This window comes from Mesoplodon bidens (genome assembly GCF_964165515.1).
Source record: "Mesoplodon bidens genome assembly, chromosome: 4".
Classification (NCBI taxonomy): Eukaryota; Metazoa; Chordata; class Mammalia; order Artiodactyla; family Ziphiidae; genus Mesoplodon; species Mesoplodon bidens.
Window position 1 is genome coordinate 28,238,705 of NC_138160.1, and position 18,064 is coordinate 28,256,768.

The following is an 18,064-nucleotide window of genomic DNA, read 5'->3' on the forward strand; positions in this document are numbered from 1 at the left end:
TAGTTTTTTTTTTTTTTTGCACATGCTATTTACTATATTGACCAGTGTTCTTCAGAGAAACAGAAACAATAGGATTTACACACACACACACACACACACACATACACACAACTAGGAGAGCTGATGGTATGGTCCCAGTCTGAAGGCCTACAGGCTTGAGACCCAGGAAGAGCTAATGTTACAGTTTTAGTCTGAAGGCATTAAAAAGTTGATATCCCAGTTTGAAGGCATTCGTCCAGGAGGAAATCTCTCTTACTCAAGGGAGGGTCAGCCTTTTAGTCTATTCAGGCCTTCAACTGATTGGTTGAGGTCCACCCACATAATGGAGGGCAACGTGCTTTACTGAGTCTACTGATTTAAATGTTAATCTCATCCAAAAACAACTTCACAGGCATACTCAGAATAATATTTGACCAAATAGCTGGCACCCCACAGCCCAGTCAAGTTGATACATAAAATTAACCATCAGAGATATTATTCAAACTTGCCTATCTCTTCTTGCAGTTCTGTTAAAAAGAAGTTGCCTTTTCTGGCAAAACTTGACAATACATGGGTGTAAATATTCAGATGTGCTGTATTGATCTTAATTAGTATCTACTTGTGGTTGATTCTTATTTTTTTTATTAATTCCAAGAATCATAAAATCATCCAGATACCAAGAAGAAATCTGGTTTTAGTTTAATATCCATCAGTTTTCATAATAACTTTGACTCCTCCAGTTCATAGTTTCATTTATTCTTTCTCAGGAGCATGGCTATTCTCAATGTTGACATTCAGTCCTACACACTAAAATGGCCAAACCAGTTGTTAAAATATTTGAAAACTTTTGTATAATTAAGCAAAGAATTACTACCTAAAATCTCCCAGGTGACATACCACCACTCTAGTCTCCCAGGTCCCTCCCCCAGGATCCTAGTGATTTCTACTTTCCAACAAATAAAGGCATACTGCCTGCCATAGCACGGGATCTTCAGGAGTCTGTTTCAGTGCTATGGCTGTGTCCATTTTGATTGGTCAGTGTCCATGCTCTACAGGTTTTTAAATATCTCAAATCTCACTTCTGATTATATTCTACAGAATCAGAATGTATAATTTAGAAGTGGAAAAACTGAGATACAGTCTTATAAATCCTTTTCCTTTCTCATAACTGGTAGGCAAAACTGACCCTTGTAAGCACAGAATAGAAGAAGTCCTGACGGGGTATTTTCTGACCACCTGTTAATTTCCAGACACTGTATTGTTCCTCTGTTTCCCCTTTCTGTGCCCACCATTAATTCAATAAGATTCCCTTCGTTGGGCAACAACAATTGTCCTTTTTGTGAAATGGGGATAAGCACACCCACTTCACAGGCTTTAGGAGCACTTGCATTGTATGACACTTATTTGTTTACTTGTCTATCTTGCCTATTAGACTGTGAGTCCTTGAAGTCAGAAGCAATGGTTAGTTACCTATGCATAATCAGATTCTAACATAGTGGCAGGCACACAGTTGATGCTTCATAGGTATTTCTGAATGAATTGACTAAGCATCAATTATTCTATGGATTAATATATCTGAAATGTTTAGCATGCATGTTTACTGTCTTATTCTATCTCTTCCAAAAATAATGTTCTTCTAATAATTCTTTTAATAATTGATGTTACTATCTCTCCTGTGATCCTCTACATTTTAAGGGAGACTCCTAGAGATACAAAGCCTCAAACTGAAAGACTCAATTTCAAGCAATAAGACAGGCCAGTGGTGGAAAAGGAGGCCTTTGCATAAAGCATCAAAATTAACCATATCCTCCACAAAAAGAATTACTGGTGATTTGAATCTAATTCCAAAACTCTACATTCTCAAACAGCATAATCTTTCTCATTCCTGACTTCATGGGAAAAGGACTTTCTATTATTACCCAAGATATGTATGGCCTTGGAATTAATGTTCCATTGAGACCCTCAGTATCCATCACAGTTTCAAGGACTGAAGGTTGTCCATTTGCTCACGAACCTTCAATTAAAACAATAAAATAGCACGCTTCCTTCCTTAAAACCAAGCAATCAATCCAAATACACAAGATCTGCTCAATTTGAAGCCAATCTTATCTACATAGCAAACACTAAAAAAGGTGGAGGAAAGAAAAAAGTTAGTCATAGAATCACAAGAATCATCTAATATTTTTCTTAAAAACAAATATTTTATAAATGATATGCCAGGCTTCCCTGGTGGCGTAGTGGTTGAGAGTCCGCCTGCCGATGCAGGGGACACGGGTTCGTGCCCCGGTCCGGGGGGATCCCACATGCTGCGGAGCGGCTAGGCCCGTGAGCCATGGCTGCTGAGCCTGCGCATCCAGAGCCTGTGCTCTGCAATGGGAGAGGCCACAACAGTGAGAGGCCCGCGTACCGCAAAAAAAGAAAAAAAAAAAAAAGCCTATCTCTGCCCTTATCATTATTCCATCTCTATAATTTAAAAGCAAGTACAATGGGATAGAGGAACAAAAAGATAAATCAGAACAGATGAACAGAGAAAATTGCTGATTCCCAAGAAGCAAGGAAGGGTACAGTGTAAACTCAAAGCTTCTCTTAATATGGAAATAAATGTTTAAACCCTGCTTCCTTGAACTAATGACTGAGAAAATCAGGTCTGTCCTGATGTATGACAGGACATGGTCTTGGGGACAACTTCTGTCATGGGTCTTAACTCACAGCTAGTTGACAACAGGGTACTGAAGGCTATTTAGAGTCAACACTTATTTAGTCACGCCAGGGAGAGTAGAGCGATTTTGATAAAGAGCATTTCACAGATTGACAATATTAAAACTCTTTTTAAACTCTCAAATATTTCTGTCCTTTCTCTTTTTCATAGGATGCATATGTCATTCATAAATACCTGCTGTAGATATAAGAACAAATATGATGAAAATCAAGTATTCTGGAATACCCAACCACAGCCAGGTAGTGAGGGCTTGAACAACTGCAGGTTAGTGTTTAAAAACCAATTTTCCTAGAGTTGTTTCTCTTAAATCTGTTGTTAAGTTGCTTTCCGCCTTAAAAAATCTTTAAACATGGACCCACATACTGAACAAAATTATGTATTGTCCTAAAGTGATACATTTACTATGTGAAATTTTCTCAAAATATGTCATGTGGAACTGCATTTCAATTGAGAAAAAGATTATCAGTCTACTTCTAATTTCCCCTTAGATACTGGGAGTTCAATTAGCAAAAGATTGAATCTATGTTTATATTTATTCACATATATATGAATAATATATTTTGTTTGGACATTTGCAACAAAACTGGAGGGCAAGCCCAGGGTATTTAGGTGGCCTACCTAAAATTCACTCTCAGACAGAGACAGCTGGTACTCACCATAATCCACATTGTTCTCTTACTCCTGGGCACACAGCTAGAATACATTTTGCAGTCTCCAATGCAGCTACATGTAATGATGTGACTGACTTCAGATCAACACAATGTGAACAAAAGAGATGTGCATACTTCTAGGCCTTGTTTATAAAATCCTACCTCATGTGATTCTCTCTCTATTCTCCCATGTACTGTCTAAATGGATAAGAGTCCAAGGACTGAGGAAAGATACAGCCACAAGATGGAAGGAGCCCAGCTTCTGGAAGGTATGGCACAAGCACTTAGCAAACTGCAAGAATTTACAGAAGCAAGAAATAAGATTTTATTATTACATGTCCCTGATATTTTGGAGACTGTTAGAGCAACCCAAATTATCACAACTAAAATAAGTTTGGCTACTTTTTTTCTTTCATAAAGAGTAGAGTGCAGATGGCCAAGAGGAACATGAAAAGATGCCCAACATCACTAATTATTAGAGAAATGAAAATCAAAACTACAAGGAGGTATCACCTCACACTGGTCAGAATGGCCATCATCAAAAAATCTACAAACAGTAAATGCTGGAGAGAGTGTGGAGAGAAGGGAACCCTCTTGTGCTGTTAGTGGGAATGTAAATTGATACAACCACTATGGAGAACAGTATGGAGGTCCCTTAAAAAACTAAAAACAGAATTACCACATGACCCAGCAATCTCACTACTGGGCATATACCCAGAGAAAACCATAATTCAAAAAGACACATGTACTGCAATGTTCATTGCAGCACTCTTTACAATAGCCAGGACATGGAAGCAACCTAAATGTCCATCAACAGAGGAATAGATAAAGAAGATGTGGTACATATATACAATGGAATATTATTACTCAGCCATAAAAAGGAACAAAATTAGGTCATTTGTAGGGATGTGGATGGACCTAGAGTCTGTCATACAGAGTGAAGTAAGTCAGAAGGAGAAAAATATCGTATATCAACACATATATGTGGAATCTAGAAAAATGGTATAGATGATCTTATTGGCAAAGCAGAAATACAGACACAGACATAGAGAACAAACGTATGGACACCAAGGGGCGGTGGGGATGAATCGGGAGATGGGGATTGACATATATACACTATTGATACTATGTATAAAATAGATGACTAATGAGAACCTACTATAAAGCACAGGGAACTGTACTCAGTGCTCTGCAGTGACCTAAATGGGAAGGAGATCCAAAAAGAGGGGATATATGTATATGTATAGCTGATTCACTTTGCTGTACAAGAGAAACTAACACAACATTGTAAAGCAACTATACTCCAATAAAAATTTTTTAAAAAAGAGTAGAGTGGTACATCATTTTAAAGATTTCAATGAGTTATTTTCAGAAACTTCTATTTTTTGAATTCTGCTCCAGTTTTTATAAATCTGAGTTCCAAATTTTCATTAGTTCTTCACAATCTGACTGCCATCCAAGAATATACAAATCTTAGTTTTATATGAGTAAGGGCTAAATGGTAAGGGGAGAGAGAAGTGGAAAGAGTCTAAAAATCTCTCTAAAGGAGATAATTATTTGAAAGCCAGTCCAAAGAGACAGGTTCTTTCAGGAGCCAATTGTAATGATGTCCTTTGTGAAGAATTGGGGCCCATTGAGAGAGGTACACTCTCATAAGGGCAAAGAAGATTAAGAACCAACGTGAAACATATTAGAGCAAACAAAGAGACAAACAGTAATTTTTGAAAACAGTTATATTCAAGACATAATATACTGTGACTGCTTTTGCACAGGCAATTGAAGCCAAAGTCCAGCTCAAGGGACATTAGATTGCTGATTCAAAGAAGCATGCCATAAAGAATTAAAATGCTCTTGGTTAACCTCCCCTAACTGACTCTCCCCACCCTCAGCATCCTCTTTTGTCCTTAGCTGAAGATGGTATTTGAGGGCTTTGGCCATTTTGCTGAGTTACTCAGTTTTCCTGGGTCTCTCCCATGTATACATGTTATTAAACTTTTGTTTGAGTTTCTTTTGTCAAAAAAAATTAAAGTGCTATGCACAAAGCAATACATGATTTCAAAATAATGGCTCCAAATTAAGTATACTGAAGAAATTAAAAGTCTGTTGAATGTCTGGATTTTTTTTGGTCAATCCCTAAATCAGAATGCAGAACCTCAGATTATATGCAATTCCATTGTTTAATCATGTTAGATGCAGTGAAATTTAGAATAATGTGACAAAATCCAAATTTAGAGATTTAAAAATAACAGAAAAACCTGGGAGTTCCCTAGTGTCTCCTGGTTAGGATTTGGTGCTTTCACTGCCATGGCCCAGGTTTAATCCCTGGTCGGGGAACTGAGATCCCACAAGCTGCATGGCCAAAAAAAACCAAAAACAAAAACCCCCCAGAAAAACCTATAATTGTGTTCTTCAATGGAGTGTAATAAAGGAAAAACTCTTACTTATTCCTAATGTCTCTGAATCCTTAGAACTACCCCCTACCCCTTTGCTTTCATAGGTCAGTACTTACCAGTGAGTGAGCATATGTGCCATGACCCTTAATAACTTACAACATGAAACTCTGAAATGCAGGTTGTTTTGCAATTGAGCTGTTTCTTGCATGGGCATTTTTTAATGTTTCATGGCAGGGACTTAGTCATAGGAGTCCAGATAGCATGGAGACAAATGAGGCATGCAGAGAAGATTTGCTACAAATATTTAAATTATTTCAATTATAGAAAGTTTTAGCAATATTAATACCATATTTCATTCATTCTAAAACATTTCCCCATATTATTAACATTTCTGAAATCAGGATCTTTTCAGTAGATGGCATCTTATAATCTCTGGCAAACAGGGACTGGTTGTTATCTAAAAACCTTTTACTGAAATCTTGCCAACTTCAAAATTGGCAGAATGAGTGTCCATGACTTGGAAGAAAATACTTGAGGTGATACTGGAACACCGTTTTAAACAACGCTATAATACTAACGTTCTTGATGACAGAAAAGATATGTATGGAAAAAAAAGATAGTGATAATTCTGAATTTAAAAGTGACTCAGATGGACTGGACTTTGAACAAAAAGACTTTGAGGAGTATAATAAATGTATTTTGTTCATATTTTCTTTTTACATGAATGTCTAAAAGCAATTTTAAAAATATGTGTAAATGAGTTTATAATAGCTTTTTAAATAAGTATAAAATCAAAATTCTAAGCAGAAAGAGAGTATTATGTCACAACTTAGTTAGAATATTTTTCTTTCTTGGTAGTATATAAGGTGTATCTTCCAACAGAAAGAATCTTTGTATCATTGAAATCTGAAAAGAGAGCTACTTTTTCAGTATAATAAACCAAGTTAGCTCATTGGCTAGTATATTTTTGATTAAAGTTTTTTCGGAAGTTTTAAATTCACATTGAATTTATATATACATGATGTGACTAGAACATAATGAGACTGAACAACTCTAAAACTAGTCTAATTACTTAATAGTATTAATAAATCTCTATCTGTATTGATTCATTTTATTTAATTTTATGCATAAAGGTTAATTACCAAATTTTTGTGGTTATGTCATGTGTGTATAATCATAAAGCAATCAAATTTCAACATGTTCTGCTTGACTGGTGGGCACTGAAACATCAACAATTTTAACCTTACAAATTCATTTGCAAAATGACACTCATTTTCCTAGCTGCAGTTAAAACAGCAAAATTTAACATTTGTCCAAATCTCTGAGCAAACTGAATTCAGCACAGGATCATTTTTTTCCTTGAATATCCACAATAGAGGTTTGATGAGCTATATTATTACCATATGCAATAAACAGTTGAGAAAGCACTTCTTGAAAAAATAATATAAAAGATAACATTTGAGTTTTAGTGGCAAGAATTTGAGATTTTTTAATACCAGCAATGGTCAGTATATGGAATAAGTAGTTCATGCAAAAACATTTTAATAAGTTTAGGATATTCATAAAATAATCCCATAAATGCGGTGCATGTGTTAGAGTCACTACTGGGCAAATTAAAAATCGTCTGGCTGTTTTACAAAACCAACTAAAATGAGGTGGAATGTTATGTTTATAACTAAGGGGAAGAATTATCTAAGATTAGAACTCATGTTCAACTTGGAAAAAATGTCAAGCTGACTTTAAACACTGACTAAAATTAAATATTTTGTCTACAAGCTTTTTTTCTATGATCTGTATGGAAATAAACACAGCAGCTCTGAAGAACAACTGCACATTATTCTACAGTCTTCAATCTATACTAAGAATTTAATAACACTAGTCTTCAAATGTCCTTTCTGTCAGTGGTGTATTTCCCTAAACGGAACCTCTCTGATAAGTGCTTTATGTTACTCCTCCTTCCATTTCAAGATGTTATCACTGTTCTCAGAAAAGGGTCCTCAGACTGAGGAAACCTCTTCAGTCAGCTCTTCTCTACTATCCATAAATGCAATAGAGCTGGGCACCTGATTGACCAAATAAAAACATTCAATATGGCTGACATTCTGAACACAGTCAGAGGTGAAGCCACACACTTTTACACTTTTGTTGTTGTTGCCCATGTTTCCATACCTTTCATCGTGGGAGATAATGCATCTAAATACTGCTGAGAAAATGTTTCCTTCTATACTCTATAACATGACACATTTAAACACAGAGACACATTTAAAACTATTTTTAAGAACTATTTTAGTAAACAGATCTGTAATTGGTACCTTTGCATTGGCCAGTAATCAGATAAACACAGATTAATATTGCTTTATAATTATGTATATGCCCCAATCTTATTTTTTCTACTTTCCAAATATGAATTCCTTACTACTTGTCAATTTATTTACAATGGTATGTTAAAAAAAAAAAAGAGGGTGCAGGATAGGAGGAAGCTCAAATGGCTTCAGTTATAGCATGAGAACAAAAATAAAATAAATCTACTATTGAAAAACATCTATGGAAAACAAGCCTTCTCTTGACCTGAGTCTAAAAAAAGCCATGAAGAGAAAATTGTCTATTGCATTCCCATGTAATAATGAGTAATTTACTAAATATAGAATCGTCCCTTCACAGATAGTTTTAAGGGTTCTAAGGAACTCAAAAAGAAAATTGTTACTCTAATTAATTTGTTTAGGACACATTCCTTCTTAATATAACTTGGCTATTTCTGCCTTACCATGTTTGTGATATATGGCATCACAGAAAGCAAAGCACAGAGCAAACTCAGGGTCACTGCATAACTAACCACCTTGCTGGATGCCCTTTCAATGGTACACTTCACTTCAAGATGACAACTCAAATTTCAACAAATGAAATATTTATGTGAGCTCAGATCTTAAATTTCAAATGAAGAAAGATAAATTCACCCTAAAAACATACCATCCCAGGAAAAAAAAATTTTTCATTATGCTTCCAAATAAGCCACATCAAGAATCATAGCAAAGCTTACAAACCTAAAAAAAGAAAAAAAAAAAAAAAAAAAGCCTGACAGAGCCAAATCAAGAGTCACTGATCTACAGGGATTTTCTCCTGAGATTTCTTTTCAGGATAATAAATTCATGGGAACTTGTTTTCTTCTATTAAGACAGTGTCATGTCTTTGGAAAGCTTTCACATCTCCCTCAATATTTAGTGATTCTAAGAAAATTTATTGAATAGAATTCTTTTTTATTCCATAATGCCACCACATCTATTTTCATTTCTAAGATGGTGGTGGATGCCAATGGTTTTACATTCAACTCTCATACAGGAGGGTAAACTTCTATAGATGGTAAATTTATCATAAGAGAGTACCTCTAATGGTAGCTATCTCAGGCCAGGCTGCTTATCCATGAAGAAGACAGTTTTAAGTGAAGAAGCTTCTCAGCACCATTCAATTTGTACATTTTAGATGGGTGTCTGCATGATCAGGCAGTTCTTTGCAGAAGTACTTCAAAAACACATGCACACACAATCTTGCTTTGCATCTGTATGACCTGGACTATACAAATAAGGCCTATGTAAATTGGAGTATGATGGCAGGGAAAGAAAATGGCCCAAACTGCTTTTCTTTACTTTCTAATTGTGCTCAATATCAAAGTCTGTAATAGAAGAGAGATCTTCTGCATTTTTTTCTGCCTGAGGTTTTTATTCTTGAATGTAAAAGCTATCAGTGGAACACAAGAGAGAAAGTTCAAAAATAGACTGAAGTACATATGAGAGTTTAGTATATGACTAAGGTCTCCAAACAGAGAGAAAAAGATTGATTATTTAACAAAGGATGTTAGCATAAATGGCTATCCAGTTAAAAGAAAACAAAGGCAGACCCCTACTTCATATCACTGACAAAAATAAATCTCACATAAATTGAAGTTTTTAAAGGAAAATTAAAATAAGTAATAGAAGAAAAATTAGGGCAGTCATTCTAACCTTGGGGTAGGGGAGACCTTTCTAAACAACGTAAGAAATCAGGATCATATGAAGAAGAAGAATTTACTTAAAGATTAAAAATACTGAGGCATAACAAAGACATGACTAACACAGGGCTTTCTGTGGTACCATGATATCTTAGTGGTAGAAGGGAGGAAGACACAAAATGCATTGTCTTCTACCCTCATCTTTCCATGCTGACATCTGCTGAGAAGCAGGTCATCATACCTTACTATAGCCCCATGCTCTATGGGGCTGCACTGCTACTCATAGAGGACAGCAAGGTCATGTCAGGTCTGACTGACTCAGTTTCAAGTACTTCCATAAAATCTAAATGTGATAGGCAGAATAATGGCCCCCACAAACAAAATTAGGATGTCTACATCCTAATCCCTGGAACCTGTGAATATGTTATCTTACATAGCAAAAAGAACTTTGCAAATATGATTATGTCATGAATTTTAAAAACTGAGATATAATTTACAATCCATCAGAATTTACCACTTTAAAGTATACAATTCAGTGTTTTTAGTGTATTCACAGACTTGTGCATCCATCACCACAATCAATTTGGGAACATTTTCATTATCCTCCCCCCAAATTTCATATCCAACAGCAGTCACTATCCATTTCCCTCCAACTCTCTGAGTCCTTGGAAACCATTAATCTACTTTCTGTACCTATGGATTTACCTATACTAGACTTAATATATAACTGGAATAATACATTATGTAGTTTTTTTTGACTGACATTTTCATGTAGCATAAAGTTTTCAGTGTTCATCCATATTGTACCATGTATCAGTACTTCATTCCTTTTTATTGCCAAATAATATTCCATCGTTTGGTTATGCCATACTTTATTTATCCATTTATCAGTTGATGGACATTTGGGCTGTCTCCAGTTTATGGCTATAATGACTAATGCTGTTATGAACATTCATGAACAAATTTTTTTGTTTGTTTTTTGTTTTGGGGGTTTTTTTTTGGCGGTACGCGGGCCTCTCATTGTTGTGGCCTCTCCCGTTGCGGAGCACAGGCTCCGGACGTGCAGGCTCAGCGGCCATGGCTCACGGGCCCAGCCGCTCCGCGGCACGCGGGATCCTCCCGGACCGGGGCACGAACCCGCATCCTCTGCATCAGCAGGCGGACTCCCAACCACTGCGCTACCAGGGAAGCCCCATGAACAAATTTTTGTATGACCTCATTTCTCTGAGGTCTGGCCTAGGTGTAGATTTTCTGTGTCAGAGGGTAACTCTATGTTTATCCCAAACTGTTTTCCAAAGAGGCTGCATCATTTTATATTACCACCAGCGATGCATGAGGATTCCAAATTCTCCACATCCTCACCAACACTTGCTATTACCTGTCTTCTAGGTTATAGCCAACCCACTGGGTGTGAAATGGTATCTCATTGTGATTTTGATATGCAATCTCCAAATGGTTAATGATGTTGAGCATCTTTCCATGTGCTTATTGGCCATTTATATATTTTCTCTAGAGTAATATCTATTCAGATCCTTTGCCCATTTTTAAGTGGTCGTTTGTCATTTTATTGTTGAGTGTCAAGCATTTTTTATATATTCTGGATGTAAGTCCTTTTCAGGTATATGATATGAAAATATTTTCTCCCATCCTGGGTTGTCTTTTCACATTACTGATGGGTCCTTTGAGGCACAAAAGTCTTAAACTTTGGTGAAGTGCATTTTACCTGTCTTTCTTTTGTCACTTGTGATTTTGATTGTATCTAAGAAGGCTTTAACTAACCCCATGTCATGAAGATTTACTCCCATGTTTTCTTCAACTAGCTATATAATTTTAGCTCTTACACTTAGGTCCATGATCCACTAGGAATAATTTTTTTGTATGATATAAGAAAGAGGTTATATATATATATATATATATATATATATATATATATATATCCAGTTGTCCATTTGTTGAAAAGACTACTCTTTCCCTGTTGAATTGTCTTGGCACCCAAGTTACAGAGTAATGTGCATAGTGTGGTCTTATTTTAACAAAAATCAAACATAACTTTATATGTGTGTGTATATATTTATACTTGTATTTATATGTATGCCTGGGTATGCCTTATTCATAGTTTCTTGGAGATACATTTTGCAGTCCTGCATCCTGGCTGTTGTTTCATTCTCTTCAGAGGTCCTAAAGTCCCATGATGAACTGATCATAGTCAGTGCAGCTCCTGTTTGTACTGTGGGTCTAAACTTTTCACCTTGACATAAATTAACAGCAGAAAGAAAGATCATGTTGGGATAAATAAACAGGTTAAAAAACTTAAAAAGGAAAAGAATTGGCTCAGTGGCCATGATACAAGCCAGAAAAAGCATGGGATGGAACACTGATATTTACAGGCCTAAAGCTACAGAGCAATATGGAACAGTTACTCTGATGGCTATAATCCTTTGATCGTGCTCTCTGGATTTCACTGGATGATGAACCATGAGAAAAATATATTTATTGTGCTTTTTTTGGTACTGCAATGGATCTATTTATCTGGGTGCTAAACTATTCTGGGAAATGACCAACTTAATAAACCATTCAAAGGGGAACATATTAGTCTGGAAATTGCAAACTTCTTAACGATTAACTAACTCATATTAGCCCTTCAGTAAACCATTTAACTCTTTGTAAATGGCCCTTATAATACCCACATAGCTAAGTAATCATCTTTTGGTAAGTCACACACATAATACCTAACCCATGTGTGCATAAACTAAGATTATATATATTGATTAGATCTCCCTAACACCAAAACATACTCTTTCCACATTAAATATTTCCCATTAGAAATAAACCAACTTATAACCTATTGCTGATTCTGTAATACCTATCCTCAATCGCTGAGTATTTCACAGGAATTTAGTTATATTTACAAAGTAATATTCTGCTACCGTTCAGTCATGTTTCCTCAAAATAACATTGTGAGGTGGTTGTCTAAAAGAAAAAAAAATGTTCAAGTAAATTTCCCATTGTCTCTCTCTCACACACATGCACGCACACACACACACACACACACAATTCTGCATTAGAACTTAGTATCTAGGGTACAATTTATTCATTATAAAAATCACCAAGTGTCGGACTTCCCTGGTGGTGCAGTAGTTAAGAATCCGCCTGCCAATGCAGGGGACATGGGTTCGAGCCCTGGTCCAGGAAGATCCCACTTGCCGTGGAGCAGCTAAGCCCGTGTGTCACAACTTCTGAGCCTGCACTCTGGAGCTCACGTGCCTAGAGCCCATGCTCTGTAACAAGAGAAGCCACCGCAATGAGAAGCCTGCACACTGCAGGGAAGAGTAGCCCCCGCTCGCCACAACTAGAGAAAGCCCACGAGCAGCAACGAAGAACCAATGCAGCCATAAATTAATTAATTTTTAAAAAATTAAAAAAAATCACCAAGTGTCCCAATTTATAACATATCAAGTTAAAAGAACAAAAGCCAGATCTATAAGGAAGATAGTTTCACCTGCTTAACATTCACTAAATATTGTTTGCTCGTCGTCAACAAGTCTCCTAAGTGGATTTCAACAAAACTGCTTGCTCTGATTCAACTCCAAAATTTACTTAACATGTATTAGGTGACAGGAAACACAAAAGCAAAGATATGATCTCTACTGTCAAGTTTATTTGGGAGACAGACATGCACACACTGAGAACTGGGTCAGAGGGGTGATCAGGGTGATATGGAACCAAAAGGTAGGAGGTGATTTATTCAATCTAGGTAAGGACAAGGCACAGCGGGGAGGGGAGAGAGTCATGAAAGACTACTAGAATAGACAGCATTTAAGCTAGATCTTGCTTCTCCAGATGAGTATGATTTCACCAGGAAGAAAATAAAGGAAAGGACATTTCAAACAAAGAGGACTATAAGGGAAAAAATAAAAATTAATATAGGTATTTATAATAAATATAAAATTAGTATATTCATAGAATCCTAAGTAGAGAGCCAGTATGTATTTATTAAAAAGTTATGCTGGGAAAGATGGTAAAACTCTTCTGGGAAGTGTTCAATTCATCGTTAGAAAAAAAATCAGTGTGTTCCTATGTGATGTATTTCTGACCTGTCCTTATGTACCAATGGAATTGGAAAAGGGCAGAAATGAGGCAGGGAGCAAAACTAAAGCAGAAGGCAACCTCTGGATACACTGAGTGCACTGAGTGATGGGATCAAGACAATCCAGTGAGTGACCCTGGTAGGAGGCCTGTAGAAGAAATGGCGGGGGTGGGGGGAACATATAAATTAGAGAAAGCAAAATAGAACTTAGAGGTTCATGGGGGATAACATAAGCAGTCCTTTGGCCACTTGCTCTCCTAAAAATAGAAGCATCACCAGAGACATTTGGCAAGATGCCAATGACCCTGGAGCTCAGAACTCAGGGGAGAATTCTTCAGTTAGAAATGCTTGAAGTCAAAGGTGAATGACTGTGTTTTAATGAGAGGCAACATGATTTAGTGTTCAAGAGTTTAGGCCCAGGCCACCACTTTCTGTTGGACTTTGAACAAGCCACTTAATCTCTATTTACCTTGGTTTATTCATTTCTAAAATTGGGAAATAATAGTGTCTACCTCATAGAACTGTTATATAGATTAGAAAGGTGATATATGTAAAGTACTCAGAACAACCAGGATCCAGGCAGAGAAGCCAAACCCTGGGAATCTGTTTTCAAGTATGTTGGATGTGCTGAAAGATTAAACAGGGGAACATGAAGCAATCCAGAAATTAACAAGTACAGGAAGTCTCTCTACCCCATAGGACTGGAAAGTAAAGTAGTTTTAACAGTGCCTAAGAGCTGGGAGAAGCCGGAACCATGAGAAAGACATAGCCACTTCGGGAGATCCTACTGGAAACATAAAGATGAGGATATACCCTGTCTCCAGTCCTCCAACCTTCCGCCAGTGTCTATTTTCTGAAATGTGCTAGAAGCCAGTTGGTAAGGGAGTCTAGCAAATATAGTTATCTGGGAAAAGGGAAGGGCTGGAAATAGTTCTGATCCCAAGTAGGCAAATGATTGGAAGGCCTCTCAATAAATGTTAGCAGCTATTACTATATTTTATGTTTGATCTAGGATACAGCAATCACTTTTCTTCCCTCTACCCAGGAAATGGTGATTCTGGGCTGATTCTAAATTCTTCTGTGAGAAGATTGCAGTTATAGCTATAAATAAAATCTGAAATTCAGAATAAAAGTCAACTCCAGAGGAATCAGACAGTAGCTGACATCGTGAGATCAGCCATAGAGTACATAGAGAGGGTAAAGATTTGAAGATGGAGCATTAGAAAAAACTGACATTTAAAAGGATACAAATCAGTAATGGAATATAATCTGTAAAACTGCTGAATCACTATGCTGTACATCTGAAACTAATATAATATTATAAATCAACTGTACTTCAATTTTTTAAAAAGCATCCAAATTGAAAAAGAAGTAAAATTGTATCCATTTGCAGATGACATGGTATTATATATGTAGAAAACCCTAAAGGCTCCACACACACAAAAAAAACCCTGCTAGAACTAATAAACAAATTCAGTAAATTTGCAGGACTCAAAAGCAGTATACAAAAAAGCAGTTGTGTTTCTATGAACTATCAGAAAAAGAAATTAAGAAAACAATCCCATTTACAAATACCATCAAAAAGAATAAATACTTAAGAATAAATTTCAACAAGGAGGTGAAAAATCTGTGCACTGAAGATTATAAGACATTGCTGAAAGAAACTGAAGAAGGCACAAATAAATGGAAAGATATTCCATATTCATGGACTGGAAGAAAAAGTTCTGGAGATCTAATGTACAACATGGTGATTATAGTTATTAATACTGTATTATATACTTGAAGTTGCTAACAGGGTAGATTTTAAATTGTTCTCACCACAAAAAAGAAGTGGTAATTATGTGATGTGATGCAGGTGTTAGCTAATGGTATGGTGGTAATCATTCTGCAATATATGAGTGTATCAAATCAAAACACTGTATACCTTGAACATACAGAATGTTCTATGTCAATTATATCTCAATAAAGCTGGAAAAAAATAAATAAAAGGAGGATCCTTTTCTGTCATCCCTTCCTGAACTCCTATTACACTTATAGTTGAACCTGAACAGTTTTACTGTCTCTAATATTTTCAGATATACTAATTTTTGTGTTCCCAGATTTCAGCCCTGATTACTGGGATTGGATCTCATATTTATTTTACAGTCGTCACCTCCCCAATGTGCCCAACACACATTTAGCAGTCAGTGAATAATTTAGGAGTGATTTTAGGAACCTCTAAAGAAGGAAATAACAGTTTCTCTTGGCAACTCAACAACAGACCTAGAAATCCCTGAGTTATCCAACTACTCTCCCCTTTCCCTCCAACTCCGAAGTTAAAACAATCTCTGCTTTCTTCTTCCTAACCCATTGGACTGACTTAGCTCTTGTTATTCCCCTGTGCAGGTAATCAGACTGAGGATTAGGGCTAGGTGGGATGAAGCAGAACTAGGCAAGACTGAACAACTATATGCCTTAACTTCATCCTTACTTGCTCAAATTTAGCCAGCCCCACTTCCAACCTGACTGTATCTACTCCTATGATTACCAGTCACTGCCTATATACTTCAGCTGTCAGGAAAGCCTTATTTACAGAAATTCAGCCTAACATTCCAATGTCTCCATTTAGAAATGGCCATGGTATATGGATTATAGACTAGGTTTCAAATTCTATTTCTGTCACTTACTAGCTGAGTGACTGTATATTAATTCCTAGGGATGCTATAATAAAATACCATAAACTTGGAGGTTTAAAACAACAGAAATTCATTATCTCACAGTTCTGGAGGCTAGAAGTCTAAAATCAGAATGTCAGCAGGCCCATGCTCCCTTTGAAGTCTGTAGGGGAATCATTCCTTGCCTCTGCCTAGCTTCTGGTGCTCTAACTAGTCTACCTGCTAAACTGTCTTCCGTACATGTGGATATGCCTGCCTCCACCACACACACACACACACACACACACACACACACACACCCCGTGTCATCCTGCTGCCTCCTCTACCACTGTCAGGACTAACATGCTGCTCCAATCTCTTTTCTCTCGGCAGATATTCAGATAAACACAGGACAGAATGCATCAGATCATCCCAATGCACTGAGCCTTGCCCAAGCCCTCAGTGCTGTGACTCAAGTCCATTCCCTTAGTATTAAATATATTACAAGGTAATATTTAAACTTGACTGAGCTCACTACCATTTTTTTTTCCTTTGAAGAATATACTGAAAGCAACGGCCTTCCCTCCAGATGGAAAATAATTCAGTGGGCAGCACCACTGTGTCCAGCCTCTTTTTCACACCCTCATTTCTCACTCATTCCTCTAATTCACTGAAGCTCAAGGCTAAAGGGAGGAAGCATTGTTTCCTCTAGACAGGCAAGTGTATAGTTCAGCTCACTTTCTGTTTCTGTGTTAAAACAAGATCAAGGGTTACTGGAGGCAAGGATTTTCTGTTCATGTGCAGCAACAGCACCTTCCAGTTTTTAATAAATCTAAAACAATCTTGTTTTCTTTTCTATAATTAGGATGTAAGCCAGTCCCTGTCAGGCTGACTCATTCAGCTCCCCATGCACTGTGACTAGAGTGTCACTGTTCCAGAATTGCGGTACGGAGTGCCTTTGTCTGGGTCTGTGGCATAAATAGAACAAAGGAAAAGATTTTCCTGAGAGAAAACCTTGAAAGCCAAGAAATGATAACCTTTTCTCACACTGAGGGCTGGGGGTAGGGGTGAGGGAATAGTAAAACAAACCCATGTCCTTCCTCTGGCTTTCCTGTCTTCAAAGGGAGTCAGGACCCACATGAGTTCCTTCCCAGGCACTGGCTGACAATGTTAAAATTGCCCAGCAAATTCCCCATACCATAAGACAGTTAGCCAGGTTGTTAGTTTACTTCTCTAGAAGACAAATATCCTAACCTAGTACCTCTTTCCTCCAGTATTCATGTACAAGGAAACTTGTAAAGAGTTTAGAGAACTTAAAGAGCCATTTGCCTATCCTCTAGGATTACTCCTCACTTGACAAGAGGCAGCCTTGGAAAGAGAAGCATCTTTCTAACTGTCAGGAAGTAGGGCACACAGGAAATAGTCACTCTCCCCTATGTATTAAGTGGGTGCTGCACTTTCCTCCTTTCTCCTCTGAAGCCTTCCCTAATGAAACTTAAATGCTCTTGTCACTTAACTATTGGCATCTCTTAGCTAATAAGTGACATAGTCATGTAGTCACCTCTATTAGTTTGTACTTAAGTCTCTATTCTGCTTCCTCTGTGAGTACTTTGCTTTCCTG

General features: G+C 37.0%; 1 pseudogene across 1 annotated transcript in view; it reads left to right on the forward strand.

Annotated features, from left to right (window-relative positions):
• LOC308616305 (phosphorylase b kinase regulatory subunit beta-like) overlaps positions 1-18,064 on the forward strand; it is a 106,191-nt pseudogene that overhangs the window by 84,726 nt on the left and 3,401 nt on the right. The window lies entirely within an intron of this gene.